This window comes from Dipodomys merriami, unplaced genomic scaffold (genome assembly GCF_024711535.1).
Source record: "Dipodomys merriami isolate MVZ:Mamm:240054 unplaced genomic scaffold, mDipMer1.0.p SCAF_46, whole genome shotgun sequence".
NCBI classification, from domain to species: Eukaryota; Metazoa; Chordata; class Mammalia; order Rodentia; family Heteromyidae; genus Dipodomys; species Dipodomys merriami.
The window spans coordinates 11,424,535-11,432,977 of record NW_027206024.1 but is presented as its reverse complement, the minus strand read 5'-3'; positions in this window follow the sequence as shown (position 1 = coordinate 11,432,977).

The window sequence follows — 8,443 nt, the reverse complement described above, 5'->3', positions numbered from 1 at the left end:
CTTGATTCTGCACTGTGCTCTCCCTCTCCACCTTCCCTGTGCAGGAAGGACCTCTCCATGGCTGGATAAGGCTTCTGGGACATGCCCCTGCCCCCTCCCCCACCTAGGGAACCAAAGGCGTAATCCCACCCCTCCCTCCACTCCAGGGAGATAGTTCACTAGGATAGATGGACTCCCTGGTGGGGCAGGGGTAGGCCCAAGCACCTGGCTCACCTTTCCCCCTCTTCCTTCCTGGCCTGTTTCTGCTGTGGTCTCTGCAGGTGCACGCGGCCTCCCCCAACCCCTTTCCTCTGGAGATGCCTTTCCTCACCCCACCTGGGGAGGTCACCAGCTGATTCCCAACCCCCCCCCATGCTCATCCCCAGCTCCTTCTTGGCTCCCTCTTGGCTGCCCAGCCCTATGCAACCAAGTCTGATCTGTGTGGGAAATCCAGAAGCTGGGCTGCATTCCCGTGGGAGGCTCCCCCCTCCACTGCTCCCAGATGTGTCTTGAGTTCCCTCCCCCAGGCTCGCCCATTTCATCAGGAAATGACCTCTCAATGCCACAACTACATACAGAGCCAAGGCTCTCTGTTGGCTCCTGGGCCATGTCAGCCACAGTGGGTCTGAATTAGAGAGGCCTCAGGAGTCAGAAGGGACCCACAGGTTGAGGGCAGCCTTTCCTATCTCCTACATTCCCCCTGCCCAGGATATTATGCTGGGAGGAGGTAGGCCTCACCCACTGATGGTGCTGGTGCCCCGTGGCCCCACTGGTATGGTCGGATGTGCTGTAGCAAAGCCTGCTGGAGGCCTAGCCCCCCCCCCAGGCAGATGGCAGCAGCCCCGAGTTCCTCCTTCCACACTGCTGGGTTGGCCTGCTCCCCATTTGCTGCCCCTCCCTGCCATCCCGGGTTGGTTCTCATTGAGAAAGCCCAGAATTCCTGCCTGCCTCTTCCCCGCTTGACCAGCCCTTTCTCACTGACTGCTCCTGCCTCTCCTGCCCTGCCAGTCCCTCTCCTGCTTCTCCTAACCATAGGGGCCTAAGGGCCCAGCAGGCACAACACCAAGACTCCCTCCCCATCTGCTCACTCCTTGCTCCTACATTTCCCCCATCAGCCCCACCTCCTCCATTCCTGGCCTGACCCTGTCCTAAGTTTCATGCCCCTTCCACTTATCCCAACCCTCCTGGGCAGCCCGGCCCTCTCAGAATGGCAAATTCTCCATGGGCCATTAAGAGTCAGTTCCCAGTCCTGGAGCTTGCTCCAACCTCATCCCTTCGGGGCCTGCTCCTTCCAAAGCAGCCTTTCCTGGCGCAAAGTTCCCAGGTGCAGTCCCCCGTTCCCCCTTCTACTCCCAACCCACAAATCTCTACTGAGGGCCCCGCTTCCCAAGGGTGCAAAAGCACACTTGGCTGGCTCAGCTCCTCATTCCTCTGTCAAGGGCTCTGTACCAGTTCTCACTGGGTCTGGATAGGAAAGCCCACGGGATTCAGAGGCCATGCAGGACAGTAGTACCATGGATCACCCATGTCTTACCTTCCAGCTTCCCAGCCTGTTCCCAGCATGACTTCCTGTGGTGCAGGGCCATCTGCTGCTTTCCAGGAAATGACTTCTGGAGCTGTCCCACTCTCATGGGCTGACATGGGGAGGAGGAAGTGTTGCTGGGTCCTCAGCCTGGAGGTCTTACCTGGGGTACCAGGGCTGCAAAAGGTCTACTGGGAACAAAGCACTGGTTTGTGGGTCTTACATGGGATCGGAGCAGCAGCAGGAAAAATGGGGTGGGACTAGGCTCAGGAAACAGATGTCAGCAAGCCTGAAAGGGCAGGGCCCTGGCACGAGTCTGTCCTGCCTGTGATGCAGGTGGGAGCAGTAGGAAGTGGGTGGGCCCAGTCAGGCCCCTGCATCTGTTCTGCCCTGAATCCAGGGGATGGCGGGAGACCTAAATGGTGAGTCCTGCCCAAGGTGCGGGTACTGGTGGGCAAACCGATGGGATGGGGCCCTAGTTCGTGTGCTGCCCAAGGCACTCCTGCGAGAGAGTCCCATGGCAGAAACCGCCCCAAGCACCTCTGCTGGCAGGTGAGCTAGGAGTTGGAGCCCTGGGGCTGGTCTTGTCAAATGATGCTGGTGCCTGCAGGCAAGAATGGATAGGTGGAGCCCAAGTGCCATCAGGTGCCAGCCAAGAGGTGGAGCCCCATGCTGTCTCCTCCAAGGCAGGGGATTCCGGAGGCTGAACTAGGGGGTGGAGCCCAGGTGTAGTTGCCGGTCCCTCCTAAGACACCTTTGCTTGTGAGTGAATTGAGGGGCAGAGCCCTGGTGCAGGTCCTGCCCCAGGCAGGGGGTGCAGGCAGGCAATATTAGGAACAGAGCTCCAGTGCCAGTGGGCTACATAAGGGGCAGATCCCTAATGCGGGTCCCGCCCTAGGCAGCCGAAGGGGCAGATTCCAGGTGTGAACCTCCTCAAAAGCGCTGGTGCTGGTGCTGGCAGGCGAACTAAGGGGCGGAACCCTTGTGCAGGTCTCGCTTACTGGGCAGTGCAGGAGTGTGAACGAATGGGCAGAGCCAAAGCGTGGATGTTGTCAAAAGGGCCGCTACTGGTGGGCAGTCTGAGGGGAGGAGCCCCAGTGCTGATGTCGCACAAGGCACCACCACCATCAAATGATTAAGGGGCAGAGCGCACCGGCCGTCTCTCCAGGTTGCCAGTACTGGGGGCTGAGCTAAGGGGCAGAGCCCCGATGAAGGTGACCCCCAAAGCACCTCTGCCTGCAGCCGAACAGAGGGGCAGAGCTCAGGTGTTAGTCCCACCCAAGGAGCTGGTACTGGCCATCGAACGGAGGGGTGGTGCAGGTCTTGCCCAAGGGTCAAGCCCCAGTGAGGTTCCTGACCTAATGCAGGGAGCAGGGGTGGTGGTGACCTAATGCGGGGAGTCGGGGGTTGGTCTTGTCAAAGGCCTGGGGACTGGTGGGCAAACCAAGGGATGGAGCCTCCCTGCAGTTCTGTCAGAAAATTAGAAAACAAGATAAACTTGAAAGGTTCATGGAACAGGGACTTTGAAGCCCCGACTGGATTCAAACCGAGATCCTCTCCATGTCAGCTTCCTGAGTAACAGTTTGGGTAGCAGGCCTGAGCAGGTTCAAATGTCTTTCCATACTACCAGTTCTTTGAACTCCACTCCACTCCTGGAACCCCCCAAATGTGCATGACACCAGGACCTGGGTCCTGGGACTATGCGCCTCTCTCCTCTCTCTACGTATATTCGCATCAATATATTTGCCATATGTGTATGTATTTATACATGCCCTTTTTCTGTACTGGACTTTTTTGACTTTGGTCATGCAGACTATAAATACACACGAGTATATATACACACACACATTCATGCATTTTGTCTCTGATGAATGATAGAAAAGTGAGGTTGCTCAACATTAGTAAGCTAGGACCCGACTTGGGTAGGGCTTTTCTCCCATAGAAACTCTGTAGGGGACTCAGGTTTCTCCTGAGATCTAAAGCTTTGAGACTCTAAATATTGACAGGGAGAGACTCCAAGATGAATGTGGACCTAGATCTTCTCTTGGTTCCATAATTAGGGAGTCAGATGGCATTTTGAGGAGGTTGCCTGCACCTGCACTAACCACTAATCCCAGTTCAGAGGAGAGAAGGCACCCAGATCTGGTTTGTATGAGCTCCCCCTTCCCCTCACCCCGCACATTGGCCCCTTTCAGTGGCCAGGTCAAGTGGGTGCATTCCTTTACATCGGTGGTAGGAGGTCAGGGGTGGGGATCTATGAGGAATGTGCCTTTCCCCTCCAGTGACCTGAGCCCTGTGGCCAGCTATGGGCTCCCGAACAGGACTGAGAAGGGCTAACACAAAGGGTCTTGCTCCTTGAGTCCTTCCTTCAGCCAACCAGACCTGTTTCCTTCCATGCTAGCAAGCCAACTGAATCACTTCTGGAAGAAACCCCTTAGCAGACAGTCTAGGATAGGGGCTTAGTTCCTTCTGGAAGAGAAAGACCAGCATATTGGAACACTCCAACTGGAAAGGCAAATGATAGAGAGATCCAGGCACCAGTTCTCGTTTGGAAGGAAGGAGGAGTTTACACACCAGAGATGTTGGAGGTCTTCTCTCCTTCTCTAAGAGTCCTTAGTGTTAGGATGGAATGGGATTGTATGAAGCCAAGCCTGACACATCTCTGAGAGGCTATGAATGACTGAAATCAGGAATGGCAATCTCTAATTTCTGGGCAGGGTGTGTGTGTGTCTCAGCACCTCATTCTGCACAGACCCCCATGGATAGTTCTTCACTGGCCTCTCAAACTCTTCCACATGGTGACGCCGTGCTTGCCTACTGCTCCCGTGCATGTATCAATCCCATAACAAGTAGCCTTAACTGGAGAAACATGAGGTATCATGAGACCAGGAGGTGGTTCATGGTTTCTGAGCCAAGAAAGGATTTTAAGCTGAGTAAACACAGCCAGGAAGTCTGGATATGAACACATATGTTCTCATGAGTTCATTTGCACGTGTGAACATGTGCTAGTACTTGGACTTGAACTGAGGGTCTGGATGCTGTCCCTGAGCTCTTTTGCTCAAGGCTGGCATTCTAACACTTGAGTGATACCTCCCTCCACCTTTGGCGGCATATAAATATGTATATATGTATATATATATATATATATATATATATATACATATACATAAATACATATATATATATATGCCAAAGGTGGAGGGAGGTATCACTCAAGTGTTAGAATATATATATGCCAATATATATACTTGGTGCTTCATTGAAGAAGAAATACTTGTGAACTTCATTCCCTGGCTGGATTTGAACAACGATGCTCAGATCTCAGCCTGCTCACTAGCTGGGTATTACAGACACGAATCATCGGTGCCAGGCCACATACATACGTTATAAGGGAGAAGCTGGTGGCCCACTGAAAAGATGCGGTTCAGGAACAGGAAGCTGAAATGGGATGTGCAGCCTAGTAGAGTGCATGGGAGAATGTTCTAGTCTAGACACCAGGCACAGATAGAGAACAGGCCCTCTTAGAACACTTGAGAGGAGCTTAGGGTTGGCTTAAATGATATTGACCATGCACTACACACCAGCAGTCTGGTGAATGCAAGAATACTGAAGAGGTAGGCCTTTGGAATGAAAGCCCTGATGTAGGAGACACAGGAGGGTGGGGCTCTAGAGTACCAGGCAAGGCTTCTGGGGGGACCAAAGGGAAAAAGTCCCAGCCACTAGGGCAGGAGGGACTTTTCTGCCAGGGGCCTAAAGGTGCTTGCTTTTGAATTTCCGCCCTGTGAGCCACATCCCCAATACATCTTCTCAGCCAACGTGTCTGCCAATCTGTGACTACTAATCATGGTTGTCACTCTGGTTGACTGTCATGTCTTTTTGACTGTTCAGGTAGATGAGCCTTAGGTGTTAGCTGCAGGTTCCTTAAGATTCCTAGCTGAGCTTGGTCTTACACGAACAAGGTTGGCACTGACTGGCAGTGTACCTGGCGGAAGCATAGCCCCACCCTAGGGAGATATAGAGAGGAGGTAGTGGCCTTCAAATGGTTTCTGGGGGATCTGCCTGGCTGTCTTCCCAGAGCCCACTGGGCCCACTGTCACCAAGAAAAGGTATCTTACTTCCCTCTCTCCTTGAATTTTCTGGGGCTCTCTGAGTCTTTCATGACATGCACCTCTGCCATCTCTTGCTCTGTTTGTCTCTCCACCTGATTGTTTCTGATTGGTCGGACAATGCTTTTTCTCTCACTGCTCTGGCTGTCTTTGTCTTTGTCTCCCTGTCTGAATGCCTATCCATCTATCAACGAATGTTTTTTGTCTGTTCTCCTCTAATTGTGTCCCATCCATCTTGCTCCTGGGCCTCTGTCCTGTCTAGTTCAGTATGTGTCATGGTGTATGTGTGTGTGTGTGTGTGTGTTTGTGTGTGTGTGTGTGTGTGTGTGTGTGTGTGTGTGTGTGTGTGTATGTGTGTGTGTGTGTGTGTGTGTATTTTTCCCTCGTCTTTCTCTGTCCCCTCTCTGGGTGCTTGTCTGTCTCTTTCTGACCTCTGATGGGGCCCCACCTCCATGCCGACCTTGCCTTTAGCCCCCTATCAGGATCTACAATGAATCCTAAATTGCCAGAGACCCGCATTCCAGATATTCATTGGAGCCCAAGTCTGGCCTGTACAAATCATTGGCTGCCTCCTGGAGATTCTGGGTCAGCAAGGCCAGCTGGAATTAAGGTATCCCTGGGTCTTGGGGTGGGGCTTAGTCATGGGATGTCCTGTCCTTTCCTCAGCTGGATTTTTGGCTGTGCAGCCCTCCCAGCAGGCTGGCAGTGGAATGGGGGAAGGCAGGGGGATTGCCAGGGGCTCGGGTCAACTCGATCTTGATAGCTGACTGAAGGCCACCCAAGCAAGTAGGATCCGGGGCTACATGGGAGGTGAGGCTAAGGTGGCTTGGAAGTGTATCCATAGGTGTCTAGGAAATGTCAGCATACCTTATCACAGGCAAATCTTTCTCCTGGCCCCAGCTGGGCCTCTCAGGTCCTTCTAGACATTTCCAGATGCCCAGAATACAGAGGCACAGACTTTAGATTCCAGGGCCATTGAACTGGGGAATGAGAGAGTGGTATGGACAATTCCTTAATTTTCTGGGGCATTAGCCTTGACCTGGTTATGCTCTCCTTGTGTATGCTCACTTCGTAACACAGTGCTGGCTACACACCAGCCACTTCTGGCAGTGCTATGGAAGTGAGATCTAGGGTGACTGAAGTCTGGATTTATGGCCTGATTGGGGGTGGGGTGGAGGCAAAGGGTGTATTAAAAAAAAATCTTAGAGCTGGAACTCAGGGTCGAGGCACTGTCCCTGAGCTTCCTTTGCTCAAAGCTAACACTCTACCACTTGAATCACAGCTCACCTTTCATCTTTTTAGTAGTTTAGTAGAGAGAAGAGTCTCACATACTTTCCTGCCTAAGCTGGCTTCAAGTTGCCATCCTAAGAGCGTAGTTTCTTGAGTAGCTAGGATTGCTTGTTTGACCACTTGGCACCTACTAAGGATGTGTGTGTGTGTGTGTGTGTGTGTGTGTGTGTGTGTGTGTGTGTGTGTGTGTGTGTGTGTTTAGTGGGGCTTGAACTCAGAGAGTAGGTGGGTATCCTTTAGCTTGTTTGCACAAGGATGTTGCTGTACCACTTGAACTACAGTAGCTCTGCTTCCCACCTTTTTGATGATTTATTGGAGATAAGAGTCTGCCCAGGCTAGCTATGAATCTTGATTGATCCTCAGGTGTAAGCCTTGGATAGCTAGGATTGTAGGCATGAACCACTGGCACCCAGCTGCAAGGATGTCTTTTCATCCTCTCTTCTGTTCTAACAGCTGTCTACTTGCCCTGGCCTAGATCAAGTGTGGTTATGTTTCATCTGAAGCCTGGGGTAGGAGGGGTAGCTGTAGATGGGTGCTCAGCTTGGAGAAAGGTAGTTTGTTTTAGACAAGAAGGAAAGCTTGGCCAGATATTAATAGCTCATATTCTCATATTCCTAGCTCCTCAGGAGGCTGAGATGTGAGGATTGCCATTCAGAGGCAGCCCAGCTAGAAAAGTCTGTGAGACTCCATTTTGCAAATAATCACCTGGAAGCTGGAAGAAAAGCTGTGGCTCAAGTGGTAGAGTGCTAGCCTTGAACAAAAAACTATGGGACAGAGCTCAGGCCCTGAGTTTAAGCCCTAGTACCAAGATGTGTGCACACGCACACACACACACACACACACACACACACACACACACACACACACACACACACACACACACAGAGGAAGGTAGTAATTATGAGCTGAGCTAGAACTGTGGGCAGTCCTGAGGCATAGACATTGTAAACTCTCAAGGCAAATCAAGTAGTTTCTCCCTATCCTTCTTGGGCTGAGGGTTCTGGGCCATGGCAGTTAGTGCCATGGAACCTGCCCCTCCATCCATGCATGGGGCCACAGGACCAAGGGAAGGACACTATGGATGCTCCTTTGTAGTCGGCCCACGATTGCAGAACTTCATATACCCCCAAGCACTGGTGAGGAAAGCAAGGCTCTGAGCCCTGGGACTCCAGAGATAGCCACTGCTACAACAACAGCCAGCTGGCTTTAGATTCCTGAGCCTACAAGTCTATCATGAGCCCAACTCAACATCCGCTCAAGGTGTGCCTGATGATTCACACTGTTATGATACTCATGTGAGTGGGTGTTATCTGCTGTGCCATTTTGCAGCCCTTGCCCCTCCTGGCCCAGAACTATGATCTGAGACGTCAATTGCATGGTCTGATGCACACTGCACCCATGACAGATGCCGTTCTGATGACCCGACCGATGACCTCCGTAACCCAGGGCTCGATCCTTCTGTGATGCTGTGGCCTGCTCTATAGGAAAAGGCCTCAGAAGAGGCTGCACTGAAGACTTGTAAGACACCAAGACATTGGGAGATCCT